Consider the following 20,927-nt stretch of genomic DNA (forward strand, 5'->3'; position numbering starts at 1 on the left):
TATTAATTTTAGGTCATGTTAATCTCAACATTTAATCATACATTATTAAAATCAAAAGTTGTATTTTTTAACATTGTTAGCTCACAGTGCATTAACTAAACAATGAACAACTGCATTTTTATTAACTAACATTAACAAAGATGACTGTAACAGATGTATTTCTCATTGTTAGTTCATGTTAGTTAATACATTAACTAATGTTAACAAATGAGACCTTATTGTAAAGTGTTACCATTAAATTATAATAAAATTATATTTTAAAATGAAAGTACTTTAAAATTAAAATTTAAAAATTGTTAGTTGTATGCGATTGAAAAGATGAGACAACTGAAAGACAGTCATAATTTGTGTAAGAAATAATAAACTGATTTAAATAGTCTATGTAAGTAAATAATGTTATGGTTTATGATTATTTCACTCTTTGATTTGATTATCATATATGTAGAAAAAAGTCATATTTTATTAACGACTGAAGAATAAATAGTTTGCATTTTTGTTATTCTGCATAACACAAAAGAAGAAATTTTGATGAATGTTAGCAATCATACAACATTGGAGCCATTGACTTCCATTGTATGGACACTAGGGGTGTAACGGTACACAGAAGTCATGGTTCGGTATATACCTCGGTTTTGGGCTCATGGTTCGATACAAGTTTGTTATGACAGGAAAAAGCAACAAATCCCCAATGCTAGGTTTCTTTTCATTTATTTTAAACAGACAGTATTGTAAATTACAGTTTGTTCCATTTAGCGGCATTTAGTCCCCCTGAGGCAGTAAACAGAATGCACTCTTGCATAGGTCATATTTTTTTGTAGGTGAGGTATTTGGTCACAATCAGCTACAAAACTGAAAAGCATCTCTTGTTTTATAAAAATACAAAATAAATAGAATAATGAAAAATAAAACTTGTGCAGAGATCAGTTTTCTTTGCACGTGAGAGTTCATTAGCATGCAGTGACAATGGTGTATGCACAAAGTTCAATATTACGCTTTTTTAAGAAATCACAGAATGATGGTTGAGAAGGAGAAAAACACAAATCCGCACAACGGCAAAAGTTGTCTCATAACAGTGGAAAAAACTTAAAATACTCCATTTATGGTTATACAGATAAGAGTAAGACATCATTTGAAACTGTAAAAGGTCTACACTTACAATAAAAACAAAAACATATTGTGCTTTTGTAAAATAAAGAAAACAAACAGGATGCCACTTTCTGCCATCCCGGTTTCCTCTCCGTGAAGTAAGTGGAGCACGTCACAAAAATGAATTGAAACTTAGCTTATGGGCTACTAGCAAGTACGGAGCCCCGGACATGACATGCAGGAAAAAAATAGTAGGCTAAATCGTGCGCACGATTTATTAATTCGTTCCCTCGATTTACTAAAACGTGCGCACAATTTATATTTCGTTCCCTCGATTTACTAAAACGTGCGCACGATTTACTATTTCGTTCATGCACATGATTTATAAATCGAGGGAACGAAATAGTAAATCGTGCGCACGTTTTAGTAAATCGAGGGAACGAAATTCGAAAATTACTATTTCGTTCCCTCGATTTATAAATCATGCGCATGATTTATAAATCGAGGGAACGAAATAGTAAATCGTGTGCACGTTTTAGTAAGTCGTGTGCACGTTTTAGTAAGTCGTGCGCACGATTTAGTAAATCGAGGAAACGAATTAGTAAATCGCACGCACGATTTAATTTTTTTTCTTGTATGTCATGTGCGGGGCTCCGTAAGCAAGCTCTCTTGCGTGCCATCTGAAATTGTTTTGGGATCGTCTCTTCGTCTTTTGCTCTTTTCCTGATGTGGCGGTTAGCAAACAGTGCTGCATTACCGTGTGCACCCCCTTCTGGATTGGAGTGTGGATCTCCTGTGACTGTATTCATCGTCTGACTGTATGCACCGAACCATAACGGTTCGAGATGAATACATGTACCGTTACACGCCTAATGGACATTGAGACATTTTTCAAAAATGTTTTTATTTCTACAGAAGAATGAAAGTCATACAGTTTTGGAATAACATGAGGGTGAGTAAATTCATTTTTGGCTGAAAATCTTTTCAAGTTGAGGAAACACCCATCCATGTGTCTGAATTCAAACACACTTGTCCACTGAGGTGCCATTCATGCTGAACTCTCGAGTAACATTGGAGAACAATGCTGCCGATCCTTTATCCTTACATACTGTCTTTGTCAGTGCTGCACAGCGCCGATAAGGTTAATTACATTCACAAACACAGTAGCCCTGCACCTCTGCCCTGACATTGGGAGGGAGGGATGGAGGAAGAGGGATTAGAGGTCTACCGGAGCCAAGCATGATCCACGAGTGTGCGTTCGAGATCATTGGGAAGGAGAAAAGGACAAAGAAAGGGAAGTTTATCCTTGTCCCAGTGTATAAAGAGAGAGATTCTTCTGCCACTGCTCCAAGGTATCTCTGTTATCTGTTTGCCTCAGTGCCCTACTACCTTGGTTTGCTTTGTTGTCTCTTCTTTCTCTCTCAATATTCCCTGTTGGTCATGCCTCACTGGGGCAGTATGTTGTGTCTTTGGCCTGTACCAGTGTGTGCCAATGATACATGGGACTATGCACCTGTTCAGCTCTCCTCTTAACGTGCCCTCACAGCGGAGTGCGCGGTTACACCCTCAGGCAAGGACACCTGCGCCCTCTGATCTTCAGCTGTCCTGCTCTTTCTCAAACCTTGAGTTACTGCCTTTAGTCTTCAGTTGTTTGCTCCTTTTCTGTGCACATTTACACTTTCTTTTACCTAGCTTCACACAAGTCTCAAAGGCTCTTTTTGTAATTCTTTGTTTTGCACTAGTCTTTCAAGATTTCTGGATAGCATCTGTTGCTTTCATTCTTTTAGCTTTGAATTTTACCTTTCAACCTGTTCATAGCAGGAGACTTTTAGTGCTTTTAACTATATTAAAGCCTTCTCTTTCTACTGCTTCTGTGGGAGTTCCTGTTAAAGGGATACTGCTGCACAAATTAACATTCTGTTATCCTTTGCTCACCTTCATGTCATTTCAAATTCAAATGACTGTTCTTGTTTGCGTGGAACACAAAATGAGATATGTTGTTGAATTTTCATGCTTCTCTTTTCCGTACAGAAAAAAAACATACATGGATGGTGGGCTGTCAAGTTCCAAAATGATAAAAAGTTACTAAAAAAGTAAACATACAACCATATTTTAAGTGTTCCGACACTATCAAACCTGCTTTCTGTGAGGAAAGAGAGAAATTTAAGCAGTTGACTTGACTTGGAATGTACTTGACTTGATCTTGTAATATAATGAGTTATTTTATGGTGTTTTATGTAAGAGTATATGAACATGTTTTGTTCTCTACTGAGGTCTCACAGGTTGTGATGATTTTTCATTTTTGAGTAAACTTTTCCTCAAATTTTCTCTTAAAGGGATAGTTCACCCAAAAATGAAAATTTGATGTTTATCTGCTTACCCCCAGGGCATCCAAGATGTAGGTGACTTTGTTTCTTCAGTAGAACACAAATAATGATTTTTAACTCCAACCGTTGCGGTCTGTCAGTCGTATAATGCTTGTCAATGGTAACTCCATCTATAAGAGTCAAAAAAACAAGCACAGACATTTTTCACCTCTAAAACACCACTATGTCCAACTGCCTTGCGCATCTGGTTGGTGAGGGCTGAATGCGCGTTCTGATGACGGAAGTGATGTCTCGCGCTTGTACTTCAATGAGTTCATTTTTGGGTGAACTATCCCTTTAATGGATCATAATTAATGATATACACATGCAACGTTTTTTTTTTTCTTTTCTTTTTTTCAGCAAGGATGCATTAAACTCTTCAAAAGTGACAGTAAAGATATTTATAATGTTATAAAAGATTTTTGAACTCACTATTCATCAAATAATTCTGAAAAAAATGTACAGATTATATAAAAATATTAAGCAGCAAAACTGTTTTCAACATTTATAATAATAAGAGACATTACTTGAAGTTATTTCTGAAGGATCATGTGACACTGAAGACTGGAGTAATGGCTGCTGAAAATTCAGCTTTACCATCACAGGAATAAATGACATTTTAAAATATATTAAAAAGCAGATATTAGAAAAGCAGATATATTAGAAAGCAGTTATTTTTAAAATGTAAAATGTAAAAAAAATAAATAAAAAATAATCACTATTACCATTTTACTGTGTTTGTGATCACATAAATGAAGCATAACAGATTTTTTTTTTTTTTTTTACTGTATTATAAGCTAGTTTTATAATTTTGAACTAGTGAACATTCCAGTAAGGGAAATGGATCTCCTCTCTTTTTTTCACTTCAGGATACTAGCTCTCGTTGAAGTTGATTGGCTCAGGACAAAAAGAACTTGTTTTTTCACGTTCATCCCTCTTTATATTTTCCTATACACAACTCTACATCCCTCAAGTGATATTTCTCTCTCACCTCTCAAAGTTTTCACTTTTTCCTCTCGATTTCCCTCCCACACTTAATCTCCCTTATTAATTTCTCATTCAGAATAAATGCTAATCACATCAGTCTTTGCTCTGCCTCTTCTCTTCCTTCCGATTGTGCCTTTTGATATGCGAGATAAAAGTAAAATATGGATTCAGAGACGTTTTATGATATTTGATAAACTTCCATATTTATTCTTCGTCCCTTAAAGTCCCCATGAAATCAAATTAAAGTTTTTTTGCCTTTCAGTATGAATATGTTAGCCTTACTGTTATCTGTATAAGCTAGTGTGCTCCAAAACAATGACAAAATTCGCATTTTGAAGATATAAGCATTCAAAACTTAAAGTCTCTTACTTCCACCAATATGGATCGATTTTGATGACATCTCCCTGCACTTCAGCTTCTCATCAGATTTTCTGTCCAATCAAATGCTCTCTAGAATCTGAAGCGTCTCGCCCCCTACATTATAAATAAACATTGAAGCTGCTGCTAAAATCGGTCACTTGTTCACACATTTACTATTTTTTACATGGTAAATGGCACCTAGTGCACTATAGGGGAATGATTCAGACAGTGTATGCTTTCCACTGGGGGCGGATGAAGTCTGGTTTCGCGTTAGTGTCACGTGAACTGCCACAGCGAACACCGTCTGCTCCGATACAGAGACACAACAGCACAGAACGGATTATATGCGCAAGTCACGCAGACCACAAAAGGTATGGGACCTATTTGAATTCTGCATAGAATTCTATATTTTAAAGCGATAAGGAGGAGATTAGGAGGAAACTGTTGGTTTACTGAGCTCAACGGGCAAACGACTATGGCCATAAACAAAAGCCTTTGGCTATTTTTAAAAAGGGGAGGAGCTGTTCGGTATGTAACGCTCTGTATTCTGTTTCAGTGGACATTATGTGAACTCACTGAATAATGCTGTATGTTCCAAGGCACTTCAGTGGGCCTTTAAGTGTTTTATGTAAGAAGTGATGCAGTGGCCTGTAAGTCTTGACAGCCAGCGCCTCCCTCCAGGCCTGAATCACAACCCCAGATGAGTGGAACTGACGAACAAACACACTCACACACATCCAGGCTTACATAAACAGTCTGTCCCCCACACATAGCCAACAACCTTTATTCTCTCTCTTTCTCTGTTTTTATCACAGATGATCACTTAGTCACACATAGTCTTTATTTCTCTGTCTGCTGGAAAGTCAGACACACACCGCACTGGAAGGAAACACATTGTACTCCAAATCTTTACAGATTGGTCCTAGTAGAACATGTCAAAAACAACATCTGCCATGTAAGCATCTTATCTGCACTTAATAAATACCGTAAATAATAAATAAAACGTTTGCAACAATTGAAAATCCAGATAACTTTTTGCATCCAAATGTGGTTTCCTCATGTATTACCAGTCGAGTTTCCTGCAAGAACATGAGAGCCATGATGTCTAGTTTTTGAACAAATTACTCTTATAACCAATTCTTTTTAGTGACTCAAGTCAAAAAGATTCACGAAAACAGCTTAACTCGCTCTTGAGTTATCAATTCACTCAGTCTAATTCTAAACTGATTCCCTCAGTGAACCATAAGTCATTTTTTTTGGTAATATTTGATTCAAAATTAACCAGGAACTATTACTGTCTGTACTTTAGATTTTAACAACAAGCAGTTAGTGAACAAAAGACTAATGAAAGTCTTACAAGAAGCAATGCACTCGATGAACTGAAGCACGTATGAACAACCATCTTTATCAAGTGGTTTTGTACTTTGTCAACTAAAAAATTCATTTGGTTCCTAAATGATTCATTATGTCAAAGTATGTTGAAATATTCAGGCCCTATCATGTATTGACTTTCTATACATACAGTTATTGCTTTTGTCAAAGTTCTTTTGTTTTTGTTTTTTTAACTTTGATTTATCATTGAAACATAAGAGAATATTAATGGAGTATCATGGGACATCAAGGTCTTAGTTTGGATTACAGTCAAGTTTGAAACCTTTTTTTTTTTTTTTTTTTTTTCCTCCCCACCCTGTGCCTCAGACGATCCCATCTGGTACGGGAGTGAGTTATTCTCGCCACACTGTTTTGCACTTTGTCATCTCACTCACTTTGGAATCTTTTCATCTGTTTGCTCCATCCTATCTTTTTATCTCCCTCTCATTATTTCCACCAAAATCAAAGCGAGTTGTTGCCTCTTACTCAAACGGAGAGATCTCCCAGGGGCCACTGCGGCATCCACCTGCTGAGGCTGGAGGTTGAGTCTGCCTCTTCTCGCTCTTTGCACAACCCCTAGTTTGCATAAAGATCCCCCGTACCTCTCATTTCCACCCACATCTGCTATGTGATCTGAGAACATCAGGTCCAGCTGTGTTTTATGTACAGGTCTGAACCCCCAACGCAATGCTGCCACCTCAGAGCGCTCTTATCTCAGACTGAAAAAAAGCTTGCAGCCCCCTTCCACCCATGCTGCATTAGTTTTTCATGGGCTGAATTCTAATGTGACGACTCAACTTCTGCCTTCAAAGGGAGGGAAAACCAACTGAATAGTAGATGCGGACCCTTCCAAAACTGTTTCTTTTGCTATAACTGGGTCTCAGATGAGAAGCACCCTTGTTTCGTGGATAACATTTAAACAACTGAAAAAAGCACAAATGTCAGGGCATGTCAAAACTTCTCCAGGGCCCCAAATTAGCCTCAGACCCCAGAGGGTTAAGTATTAACTTCACTGCCATTGAAAAGTGTTGGGTCGTAAGATTTTTGACTTCTTTTTAATCAAGTCTCTTTAAAATAAATAAATAAATAAAAATACTGTAACAGTAAAACACACACACACACACACACACACACACACAAAACAGTAATATTATGAAATATCATTACAATTTGAAAAATCTTTTTTTTATTATTTTACTATATGTTAAAATGTAATTTCTTCCTGTGATGGCAAAAAAAAAATCAACAGCCATTACTCCAGTCTTCAGTGTCACATGATCCTTCAGAAATCATTCTAATATGCTGATTTGCTGCTCAAGAAACATTTCCTATTAATATGTGCTGCTAATTTTTTTTTTTTTTTTTTTTTTTTTTCTTCAGGTTTCTTAGATGAATAGAAAGCCTAGAGGACAGCATTTATTTGCAAAATAAATATCTTCGTTTTGTCTCTTTTGATCAACTGAATGGGTCCTTGCTGAATAAAATCTTACTGACTATAAATTTTTTAATAGTAGTTTGTTTTTGCTTTTGTAAACTTTTTATGAAATTCAGGATTAATAATAAATATCAGTTTTACGGCTATATATATGCGCTGAGGCTGTCTATATGCTAGTGTATTTAATAAAATAAACTTAATGGAAATACACATTAAAATGTATTCTTTCTCTTCTTGGACAATGGAACAAAAGTATAATGACTCATCTTACACTACATAGATTTTTGTCCAATCAGATGCTCTCTAGAATGAAAACGACCCTCCACCTAATACCATTTACAACTGACTATAGTAAGAAGCAAATCATCTCAATATGTCCCACCTATATTTCCTGTTTCAATAGGAAGTATGTCAACACTTTGTGAATCCATTTCATTAGGTTGTAGATTTTGGAAGACTTCCATTGAGATACAAAGATACAATGCTCGTCCTTCAAAATGTAGCAGATAGTGATTCCGTCATTATAATATTTCCATAGTACATTGAGACTGGTCTTTATTTTTTGGTCTTTATTTTTCCATTCCATTTGGAGCTGCTGTTTGAGAGCTGGAAACTATCTTTGTCTCTCTATGGTGGGCTCAGTGTTCTTCTTTGTTAAAGAGTTCAGACCTGTGAAAGAGCACGGAGAGTTAGACTGGACACAGTGCATGCGAGAGAGTGAGTGTCAGCAGCTGGAAGTGACCCCTGTAATGCAGGTTATGTCTTCCATCAGCAGCAGGGGGCATGAGGCCAGAGGTTAATGGATAGTGCAGTCCTTCCCCTGACAGCCTAGTTATAACTGCCCTGTGAGAGGCATAGAAAGAGCGAAACTATGCCACGATATGCACACGCACACACAAAGACAGAATAGAGCTGTGAATCCTGTGCCTGTTTTACATTTTACAAAACACTCTGGGCTGCAATGATCAACCCTCCACTCTGTCAAAGCAACAAAGCATGTCCAGATGTCAAGCGCACACCTGCATGTCCCACTGTGCAGTCGTAATGAGTTCTGCAACGGATGCTGGAAATTGTTGAGATGATCAACCAATAGTCTACCAGGACTAATAACTCTTTAATGGCCGGATGAAACGGATACCCCCTTTATGCACATGCATGAATGGCTTTTTGTATTTCTATATTTGAAGGTCTGGCTGATGATGTGGTCTCACCATCTCTATTTTTTCTTCTTTCTTTTTTTTACTTACTGGGTCAGCACAAATTGCATCTTAAGGAAAACGACATTAGTGATGATGAATGTGTTTTATGTTCCATTAATCACTTGGTTGAAAGAAGTGTAAAGAGAGAGAGAGAAAGAGAGAGAAAGAGAGAGAGAGAGAGAGAGAGAGAGAGAGAGAGAAAGAGAGAGAGAGATAGCCCTCTTTGTTTGCTGTCCAACCAATGATTTATGTCCCCAAGCGGTAAACGCCACCTGAAAAAAAAGAAGGGCTCCGATCAAACTGACAAAATGAAATACATAACAATATTTGAGTTTGAGGATGGAGGGTTGGGGGTCGATTTTTAATGTAGGTTTACTCTGAGAAACTGTCATTAATTACATAGTCTTTGCAGTTCAACCACACAACTGTGACCAATTAGTAATCCTTCTGTCTTTTAATGTGGCAGGATATTTTGTAGTAGGATTAAGTTAGCTTGATTATTTAATTATAATATATTTATGCTCAAAATACAGGTCAGTTGTTGACTGCATTAACCATATAGAATCGAATCTAGGCCTATGAGGAATAATCTCAGGAACATTTTCTACTCATCAAATTCCAAGTAAAGATAAGCATATCTTCCAGTGTACATCCTTTAGCTTTTGGAATGGAGTGAATCCTAGGGTAAAAAAAAAGGATTAGCTTGCCTTTATCAAGCCATAAAATATTATCCGCCCCATCTCCCACATATTTCACCATTTATTTGTCTGTGTTCAGAAGCAGCCGCCTATCTGACCATCCAAACTGTGATTTTTCGAAATCCATTTCCAGAGTAATATGTCTGGTTTTACATCATTGTTGTGATAAGATGTTTATTTGGACTGCATTCCCACACATTTCCAAGCTAGAAATGGGATTTCTTTGTTTCCTCCTCAGCAGTGGAAGTCCTTGTCGCTGCATTGTGGTGGGCAGGTAACAATAGAGGGATGCTTTGATGGTTAAGAGATGGAAAACAAGTGCTGCACAAGCATCCTGCCATTTTAAATGTGGATGTTAGTAAAAACATTATTGGCTATATCTGTAGAGGAGGGTCCTTTGAATTAATTTTGCTTTTATGATCAGGTCATCAGATGGAGTTGCTTCAGAGAAAGAGGGGGAGAGAATGTCATAAAATGAGGCTGTTAATTGAACTGGCTGCATTTCATAGTTTTCTGTCATGTACATCATTTTAATATGATGGTGGTTTAGTCAGAGGAAGTGAAAGCAATGGAAGCAATCACAGATGAATTGAATGCTTATAGCTTTGCCAATATTTGACACTAATGCCCATCAGAAACCTCCAAACAAACAAAAAATGTATCTTTGGCATGACAATCTTTTTATTTATTTAAAAATACATTAATAATGCAGTTCATGCATACAGACACCTCTTCCTTTTTTAAACTTGTTTTAAAATCTGAATTACATTTAATAATAATTTAGAAGCACAGCTGTTTTCAACCTTGATAATAATAAGAAATTCTTCCTGGGCACCAAATCTGCATATTAGAATGATTTCTGAAGGATCATGTGACACTGCTGAATGACTGCTGAATATTCAGCTTTACCATCTGAGGAATACATTTTAATGTGACCTGTGCTGGCAAAATGAGTCGCAATGAGCAAATTTTCAAAAATAAGTTATTGTTATTTTCAGAATCTCTATTAAAAAATGATTTGTTGGAATCCGGAAAACAAAAAAACAAAAAAAAGACTGAGAAATGAAAATGACAACTCTTTGAAGTCGATAGAGTCAGCAAAGTAAATTTTGAGAAAAATCGAGTAAAAGGTTCCAAAACAAAATCACTTAGCCAACCATACCTTAAAATCCCTGTTAATAACACCTAATTTGGCGCATACCTCGTCAAAACCAAATATATATAGGAAAATATATATATTCAACTTTTTTTTTTTCAATATTTTGAAGTACTGTAATTCTGTTTATATGTGTATATCGGGATTGCGCGCTGTCTGAGGCGTCTTTGAGCGAGCGCTTCGAATCTGTCAGTCAGCACGAGTAAGATCGATTTGTTTACATCAGCATGAGTTTGAAAATCACATTTCATTGGCTCAGACTCATTACATCAAAAATTCACTATGAATATTCACAAAGTTGGAATGCTGCACTTTAAAACTATACCAAACTTGGACTAATGAGGAAGTTGCTGAGGGGAAGCACGAGTGGTGAAGCGAGCAGAGAAAAACAGCATTTTTCATGGACAAAGAAAAGGTACTCCTCTCAGAAAACATACAGATAAAGATACTTTTAGATGTTTAATTGCTATTTGAAACATTTGGAATGCTAGATGAGGGCTTAATGAGCTAATTTTTGTGAAAACCTCAAATTCGATGAAAATCGACATTTTCGGCTTGTTTTGACTGTAGCTCGTAAGTAAGCAATCGCGTCGTGCCTAACAACGCCCTTCAGCCGTGACTTATTCACGATACAGCACTAGCCTTGAGTACCTTATTGCTTTTATAAAACGGTTACCACACAATACAAATATTAAAGCCAAAAATATGTATTAATGCAACTTTCATGAAGTAAACTTTAACTAAAAGCCTACCTTCCTCCGGAAAAAATAGTCCCTGACCCGTGAACAGCAACAGAAGTTACATTATAACACCATTAGATGGCAGCAAAGATTGTCTTTATGAGTGAGTCAGTCAGTAGCGAAAACTTTTATATTGAAAAGACTGAATTTATTTTGAAAATGGAACAAGACACAACTGACAAATGCTTTTACTAGCGCTGTCAGTCACGGGAAAACCCCTTAACTGCTAAAAGGACAAGATAATACATCGGACATTTAAACAGATTTTTTTTATTATGAACGTAGGACTGACCTGAAGGAAAATGCTAAATCTGAATGCAAGTAATAAACTCGCTCACTCGATCTCTTTCTCACAATACTCTTCTACATAATACAATAAGCTTCAATGAACAATATCAATTAGGGCTGGGCGATTTTTCTGATTTTTTTCGTTTAATTTGAATTTAATGTTTTGCCTCGATTTTATTTTATTTTTTTAATCGAGAAATCGCGATTTTGAATAAAAATGTTAGCAAGCGTTACAATTAGACGTTGACAATACAGCAATGATAACCGTATTAGGAGAAGAAAATGATCCGACCTCATGATGGCGCCGCTCTCATGATTTATCGCTCTCATGTGACGCTCTATGAGCGTAGAACACATCACTATTCTTAAGTGGCTGTTCATTCAGAAATGCGTTATTGCGTTATAAAAATGAGACGCAGGCAGTGGAATGAAAAAAAAAAAAAGGCAAAGTTATTAAACGTTATTATTTTTTTTTACTTGACCGCCGTGTTTTTAGAATGCCGTTTCATGGGTGAGATGCTGCAAAAGACGCGAGACACAAGTGCAACACCTAAACATGTCCGCCAAACATAAAAACAATAGGACAAATAGCGCAATGGAATGCACAAACCTGTAAACCTGTTCGATATTTCATGTTTGCGTGATGGTGACAGGCTGAAAGCTGCTGTTGTTTTCTGTTTTTACAAAGCATTTGCTGTTAATAATAGCCTATTACTGGTGTTATTTATTTATTGCTATTACTTTTTGGCTAAGAAATATTTAGCATTTTCATATTTTATATTATTTCTGAGTATATAGGATGTGTTTAAGGTAAGTTTGTACAACATTTGCCTTCATATTTCAGGCATATTTCTACAAGGATATTTAACAAATTGTTTTACATTTACACCGTGTTGATCACTTCATGTGTGGTGCACTTAGAATGGAACTTTTTTTTAACCAGATTGTTAATAAAGAGAATGTTACTTAAATCATATTGTAGTTAAGTTTTTAAGTTGACTAGTTAAACAGTAAAAAAAAAAATCGAAATCATGAATCGGTCAATCATTCTGAAAAAATCAAGATTTTATTTTTTTGCCATATCGCCCAGCCCTAATATCAATTGAGAACAAACAGTTTACGTTGCTAAGAGTGGTTGCTAAGGGTGTTGTGTAGTGATACACAGAACCGTTGGATGAAGCGGTCATAGCCTTGTTTTATCGTGAATAAAACACAGCTATTGACCAATCAGAATCAAGGACAGGAACTAACCGTTTTATAAATTAAAATAGAAAACATTTATTATAGCTATTATATAGCATAGTTATTTTAAATTGTAATAATATTTCACAAAACTACTGTTTTCTTCTTTCAAAGACTTCTTTCAAAAACATCTGTTCTTAATTGTAAAGAGGATGATCTGTGTAGTTAAGAGTGAATGCTGAAGTCAGTACTAATAAACTGTGGTGGCATTTCTCTAATCGGGCTCCTCTCCTCAGGGAAAACAAGCATCCCAGGGTAGTGGGAGTGAGCGAGTGGGCTGTCTGATGTGAAACAGGTGGGGCCGTGGAGGAGTTTTCTTTTTAATTGCTTTTCGCTCATTCCTCCTTTCTCTGTTGCTCTCCTGATGAATCTGTCTTAGCGCTCTGAGGGAGTTCTTCTTTATATGTGTGGCCGCATGTCTTTGTGTGTGTGGTGTATGTGCACCTGCACGAGTCTGTGTGGATGGAAATGCCAGCGTATTGTTATAGTACATCTCAGTGTGTGTTCAGTTTACACAGGAGACATTTTATGCACTGTTTGCAAACCCACTGCGTTTCTAAACAAGAGTGCTGATGTCAGGGTACACTATCCCTCTCTTCTCGTTTCTTTATACTTCCTTCATCCCTTGTTCTGTGGTTGGCCTCTGTATTAGTCAAAGGAATGAGAGGGACAGTGTGTAACAAAGCAATCTCCACTCTGCCAATCCTGTCCTCATTCATCAGGCTTCAAAAGAGAGCAGAAACACACACACCCACACACACAGACACAGTCACAGAGAGAGAGAGAGAGAGAGAGAGAGATTATGAAGCATTTTGAGATTTTTGGCACTGACCAAATCACCACCATTTTTTTTTTGTGTGTGTGTATGTCATTTTGGGTAATTATTGTGTAAAATAATGTTCATTTTAGCATTTCATTGCATGTTTTACACAGCATATATTTATATAACTGAAATGTAATTTCAATTATATAAATTGATTTATATAATATATTTAATAAATTATTTTTGTTAGTCTGTAATTCATTAATAATTAGTTTTATTACGTACACTATATTCAAATGTTTGGGGTCTGTAATATCTTTTGTTAATGTAATCTAATGTAATCTCTAATCATTTTTGATGTTTTTGAAAGAAAGCTCACTAAGCATTTATTTGAACAAAAATACAGTCAAACAGTAAAATTGTGAAATATTTTAGCATTTTAAAATTACTGAATTTCAGTGTCTAATATGCTGATTTGGTGTTTAAGGAACATTTTTTTTATTATCAATGATGAAACCTTTTTTTTTTTTTCTTTTTGGAAACTGATCTTTTTCAGGATTGATGAATATAAAGTTCAAAAGAACAATATTTCTTTTGAAACTTTTTTTTTTTTTTTGTAATAATGTTAATGTTTATTGTCACTTTCTATCAGTTTAATGTGTCCTTGCTGAATAAAAGTATTAATTTCTTTCACAAAAATAACAAAACAACAAAAAATACTTACTGATCCAAACATTTGAATTGTAATGTATAAAATATATATATATATATATATATATATATAATTAAAAAAAAACATAAAAATACACACTTCAGTGCACATACTTTCTCCTCCATTCAAACTCGAATGTTTCCAAGACCCCCTTTAAAAGCTGGTTTCTGTAATGGAGTGGAGATTGAGTGCGGTAAGCTGGTGAAAGTGTCCTTCAGAGAGATGATTAGAAAGGGAAGTGAGGAGAGAGAGGTGCATCGGCTCACTTGGTGACAAAGGAAGCAGAACTGCAGTGAAGGGGCTGTGACGGTAGAGCAGGAAAATAAGTGAAACTGAGGCACTGCAGAGAGGCATGTGGAGCAGGATGCTGATCCATGTCTCTCACAGTTTGCTACTAATGCACAAACGCACACAACTGCAACATAGACTTCTCTAGTGTCTGTATATGATCTAAACTCCAGAACAAAGGTGGTTGTTAATTGCACCTGGCACACGGAGATTCTGTCTCAGTGCATACAAAACCTCTTAAAAGTGATGTCTAATTTAGCACGATTTTCCGGTCCATTTCCAGGCTTCAAAAACTGATTAATCCGTCTCTTACCAGTGGGAAATATGATTCACACCATAGGTTCTTACTGAAAACTGCTTTTAAATCTTTAACTATTTTAACTCATTTAAATCTTATTTTGAGAATACTATGGCAGTCAATGGATAGGAAGTCTGATAAGGATTTACTGCTATTAATACATTTTACCCTCAAAAGATGTAATGTGGTGATGTTGTGGTACAGTATAAATACTACTGTGTATTATGCTGCAATATACTGTAATTTGCTTTCATGTCTACTGTACTGACATTCATAGTGTAGTACTATTTAGTAGTGTGTGTGTGTGCGTGCGTGCTTGCGTTTTTGTGATTTGAGGACACAAATTTGTATAATGACATGGGTATTACACTGGTATTACGACGTAAACATGAAATATGAGGACATTTCATGAGTCCTCATATTTAAAATAGCTTTAAAAACATACTAAACAATGTTTTATTAAAAATGTAAAAATGCAGAATGTTTTCTGTGATGGGTAGGTTTAGGGGTAGGGGTAGTGTAGGGGGATAGAATGTACAGTTTGTACAGTATAAAAAACCATTACGCCTATGGAATGTCCTCACTTTGATAGCAAAACAAACCTGTGTTTGTGTGTGTGTGTTACACACTACCAGTCAAAGGTGTGGAATATTATTAAAATTTAGAATAACTGCCTTTTCTTACCACAAACAACTGTTTTCAACATTAATAATAATAAATGTTTCTTTAACACAAAATAAGTATATTAGAATGATTTATGAATGATCATATGACACTGAAGACTGGAGTAATGACTGCTGAAAATTCAGCTTTGCCATGACAGGAATTTTAAAATATATTAAAATAGAAAACAGTTATTTTAAATTGAAATTTTATCTTAAAATGTTATCTTTTATCTGTATTTTTGCAGCATAAGAGGCTTTTTTTCAAAAACATTAAAACATCTTAATTATTCCAAACTTTTGGCCGGTAGTATGAGGTTAATTTACACATTAATTTACATCGTGTGAATTTTTCAATTATATTAAGACCTCATTTAGTAAAGCCCTCATACTCTAGATAGAGCTTATTAAGTAATTGCTGCCTCTCTGAGGCTGACATCATATTTACCAGTGTGGACATATTTTAATTGCTCCAGCAGGACACAGTACAATAATGCAAATTCCTTTCTGTATTCTTTGTCACTGTGTAAAATCCTACCTGTCTATTGTTTAAATTTCACCTGCAAAGATATGTTTCATTTTCCCTTGTATTGCATCTTTCCCTAACCCCAAGATAATGCTAAGCCTTCAACACAGTGCCAAAGTAATAATTAGCACCTACAGGTATTGTTAATCATGAAAAAAAACAATATTTTGAAATACTGTAAATGTAATTAAATGCACCACATAATGTAATTTTAGAGCATTTGTTTATCTGCAGTACATTGCTAAAATGTTTCTTGCCTAATGTTAGAATAACATTCCGCAGATGCAGCTGTGATTTATAAGATTTATAATTTATGAAAATCTGCTCTTTTTAAGATGTTTATCAGGTGTTGATGAAAAAATATTTGACCAACAAAATATTTAAATTCAGATTAACCGCTAGGCTCAAACAAACTTGAATGGTTAGTTCACCCAAAAATGAAAAATTTTTCATTAATTACTCACCCTTATGGCATTCCAAACCTGTAATACCTTCGTTCATCTTTGGAAAACAAATTGAGATATTTTTGATGAAATCCGAGAGCTCTCTGACTCCCTCCATAGACAAGATCTTCTCTTCTGTGTCATTCTTCTACGCTGTTTATGTTCAGCGCTTCCATGTTCTACGTCAGAAGGCCGGTTCAGTATTGGCCGACGCTGTTTATGTGAGCAGCACGACGCATGCATGTGATGCTGACACAGGAGCCAGCCAATAATGAGTCGGTGTTCTGACATAGAACATGGAAGCGCTGGGCGTAAACAGCGCAGAAGGGAAGAAATTGTTGAATAAAGTAATTATTTTTGTTTTGTTTTTGCGCGCAAAAGTATTTTCGTCGCTTCATAACATTAAGGTTGAACCACTGCAGTCTCGTGGACTATTTTATGGATGTCTTTAGTACCTTTCTGGACCTTAAAAGTGGTGGTTAAACTGATGTCTATGGAGGGAGTCAGAGAGCTCTCGGATTTCATCAAAGTATCTTAATTCGTGTTCCGAAGATGAACGAAGTTCTTACAGGTTTGGAACAACATGAGGGTGAGTAATTAATGACAGAATTTTCATTTTTGGGTGAACTAACCCTTTAAAAACTGCATGGTTTGTAGTGTTGTGGTAGATTGTGCATTTTAAAATAATACATCCTAAATAACACATTTACTTATTAAAAACAGAAAGCCTTTTGTGCGACATTATATTGCCTTTAGCATGTTGTAATGTCTGATGTAATTTTGCGTCTTCAAAGCCTAGTGTGACTGCACCTTAACTCTAACGTTTGATTATTAGGCAGAATAGCTTAATGACAGTGACTCATTATAGGTCATTAAGTGATGATGGCTTGCGATGTTTTATTAGTGGAGTGTGTTGCGATGAGTTTAACAGCCCTTAACAGGCAAGAAGTATGCAGTATTAGTTTCATTTGCAGCTATCATTGCTTTTACCGTGTCATCAGTTGTGCACATACACTCACAACAGAAAGAAAAACATGTGTTTCATTTGTCCAGTGTGGCTTGGATACAGAAGAACGCCTGCTGTGCCCTTTAAGTACGATCAATTACAACACTGTGTATTCGTATGGCACTGCGGGGAGGCCCAGGTCCTGCTTTAAACCCTGTCCCAAAGAACTGCTATGTCGACCTATTTATTTAATTAAAATTGATTTTCAGTTTTCAGTTTGAGTCAAACTGTTTGCTTTTTTGTTGTTGCTGTTGTTATTTTTCCCCAATTTCTATTACAGCTTGTGCTGTACCCTTAAGGCTGTGGCTTAGAAACAGTTACATTACAGAAGAATCCAGCTGTGAGGTGATGATGAGGAGGAGGAGAAGGAGGAGGATGATGATGTGGCCTTTTTCTTGCCTGCTTATTTTATCCATCTCTTATCTCAAACCAAAAGAAACTTTGAGGGTCTCTGTTGCATCCAATATTGGGGACTGATTAAAACACATTATCCATTAATGTTGCAGGAAAGTTTATGAAATTATACCGAATGGACAGTTCATTTCAGTGTATCATCCCTGCACTAAATTTTTTAATACTGCTGCAGTTTAGAACTATGATTCTATGATTCAAGCCTGGAGTAAATGGCGGACTGTGTACAACTTGCTCAGGCGGGGTCTATGCTAATATGGCAGAGTCTGTCAGCAGTCGTGGGCGGGGCCTGTGCAAAGTGACTTTTTTTTTTTTTTATCATTATAGGGTGGTTGTGTTCACACAGTGCCAACACACATTTATGTTCAAACACCGTGTAAAAGTGAATTTTGCATAATAGGTGCCCTTTAAAGCTTTGGGATTTTGACAAAAGTAACACACAAAGGAACATTTTGACATGGGTGAATAAGATTATTTATTATTTCTAGGTCACTAATAAAATAATATTATTTGTTAAAGGGTTAGTTCTCCCAAAAATGAAAATTCTGTCATCATTTACTCATCCTCATGTTGTTCCAAACCCATAAGACTTTCATTCATCTTCGGAACACAAATGAAGATATTTTTAATGAAATCTGAGAGATTTCTGTCCCCCTATTGACACTCCACACAACTACCACTTTGATGCTTCAGTTCATAAAGCGATTGTAAAACTAATTCATATAAATTGAGCGGTTTAGTCAAAATTTTCTGAAGAAAATGGATCGCTTTATATGACGGACAGATTGAATTTAGGATTTTATTTATATATAAACATTGATCAGCGAACATAAACAAGCGCAACTGTTCTTGCTTGACACACGAAAACAAACCTCATTTGTTCTTGCGGAAGCTCAAACGTGCTGCGTAACACGACAATGAACCTCATTGGTTCTCGCACATCAAGCAAGCATGCTTGAGCTTCTTTTTACCACAACTGATATGTGCGTTGATGAATGTTTATATGCGAATATAAACCTATATTCAATCCGTTCATCATATAACCGTGTCTCTTCAGAGAATTTAGATTAAATCGCTCAGTTCATATGGATTCGTTTATGGATACTGTATAGTGTTCTCTGACCTTTTGACCCCAGTGTATATTACATTTAAAAAAGTACATTTATGCTTTTATATTTCATATTCATTAGTTATTTATTACAGAAACCGTATGTAAAGTAAATGATTGAATGGGCAAGATTCCATAATAGAGTTTCCACTAAAATAGCTGTTGTTGATGTTGATTCAAATAGACACTGGGAGATGTGTTGTTGAGGTTAAAGAGGCCACAGTGTATTGGCCACAACTATTAGCATAATCATTTCTCTATGGAGAGAGAGAGAGAGATGTACTGGAATATAATGACAGGCTTGCTGGGACTTTTTTTCTCAGCTTGCTTTGTGCTCCCTACTATTGCACATCTGCTGTGCACTAATCAGGACAAACACACACGCGCTGCTTTCCCAGCGGACCTTGGCCTCTGAAGTGTCGTCCACACACATGGACTTGAAGTGCACATCTGCACCAGTTCATTCTTTGCCCCATCCTTTTCTCTTTGCTCATTCATTTCTCTTCTTTTCAATTATTCTAATGCACAGGCCTTCTCATCAAGGCCAGCTGTGCCATGTTATCCATTAGGTTTGTTGGCCGGTGAGGGGGATAACTCAGACAATGAATCTACACAAAAGATAGGGCACAACTAATGAGTTACCTAGCACAGGTGTGTATGATACGGAACGGTAAATCATGTGGGAAGTCAACGTTCTGAGCGTGTGCAGAAAGCCCCCTAAGCAGATGCAATCTGTGATGTACAGCTGGAGATGAGGTAGGGGGTCAAGAAAAGACACTCAGACATGCTAGATCTCCCCTCCCCATATCCAATCTCCCTCTCGCTCTCGTTCTTTTTCTCTGCTCAGAATGATAGGGTCAGTAGCTGTGATGGAGGTCACTAGTGATCTGTCTCTGTCTGTAGCTTTCATAGGGAGGGACTGGGACTCTAACAGAAATGTAGCATAACTACAATCTCTCTCTTACACACGCACACTTATTCTTAGCTCTCTAAATGAGGAAATACCACACTTCTGTTGTCTTTATTAGGGCTGTCAATGGATTAGAACTTTTAGGCTATTTAATTACATTAATTATGATTAATGATCAATATATAATAAATTACGTGTCAATATTTGCTAAGAAAAAAAAACAATTAATGATAATTGATATTGAAAAGATGTTACATTATTTTGGCAGATGTGTAGGCAAAAAGTGGCTTTAGAAGTCAATATATTGTTTAATTACACATTAATCATTAGGCTACACATTACACATTGTTTAAAAACACATTAATCATTTGAATATTGTCCTAAATAATTTTTTGTATATATTTTTTTTATTTTTTTACAAAATGTGTTAAATGGACAACCCTATTTTTATGTAAAGACTTTAAGCCTATAACACATTTTTAGAATTGAATTTTAATTAAATAATATATAGAAAAATGTTTCTACATTTGATTTTTGTATGGGGTTTATATCACTTTTACATACAATTCACTGCAGTTTCCAGTTGAAATGAACACTAGAGACAGTAAAATACCAACAACAATCCTTTTCACGCAAATTATAAATATGGGGCAGATTAATAAAGACTTATTTTTGTGTGGTTCCTTGCACAAATGTTGTGAACTTAAAATACTTTTACCGTAATAGATGATTTGTAAACTAACACATTTTCTCATGTGTGCATCATCATATAACCAGAGTTGGGGAAATTTAGTTTTAAAAATGTGTTACAGTATTGCGTTACACCCTAAAAAAGCTAACTAATTGCATTACTTAGTTACTTTTTATAGAAA

At 35.9% G+C, this 20,927-nt stretch overlaps 1 protein-coding gene and 1 long non-coding RNA gene across 2 annotated transcripts in view; one reads left to right on the top strand and one right to left on the bottom strand.

Annotated features, from left to right (window-relative positions):
• Positions 1-20,927, top strand: part of pik3r3b (phosphoinositide-3-kinase, regulatory subunit 3b (gamma)) — a 171,137-nt gene that overhangs the window by 32,980 nt on the left and 117,230 nt on the right. The gene's annotated exons all lie outside the window — the stretch shown is intronic.
• Positions 1,706-20,927, bottom strand: part of LOC127514274 (uncharacterized) — a 39,981-nt gene continuing 20,759 nt past the window's right edge. Inside the window, exon 3 of the long non-coding RNA XR_007930592.1 lies at positions 1,706-3,583. This is a non-coding gene — a long non-coding RNA (uncharacterized LOC127514274). The remainder of the gene's footprint in view (positions 3,584-20,927) is intronic.

The sequence above is a fragment of the Ctenopharyngodon idella genome, chromosome 6, assembly GCF_019924925.1.
Source record: "Ctenopharyngodon idella isolate HZGC_01 chromosome 6, HZGC01, whole genome shotgun sequence".
NCBI classification, from domain to species: Eukaryota; Metazoa; Chordata; class Actinopteri; order Cypriniformes; family Xenocyprididae; genus Ctenopharyngodon; species Ctenopharyngodon idella.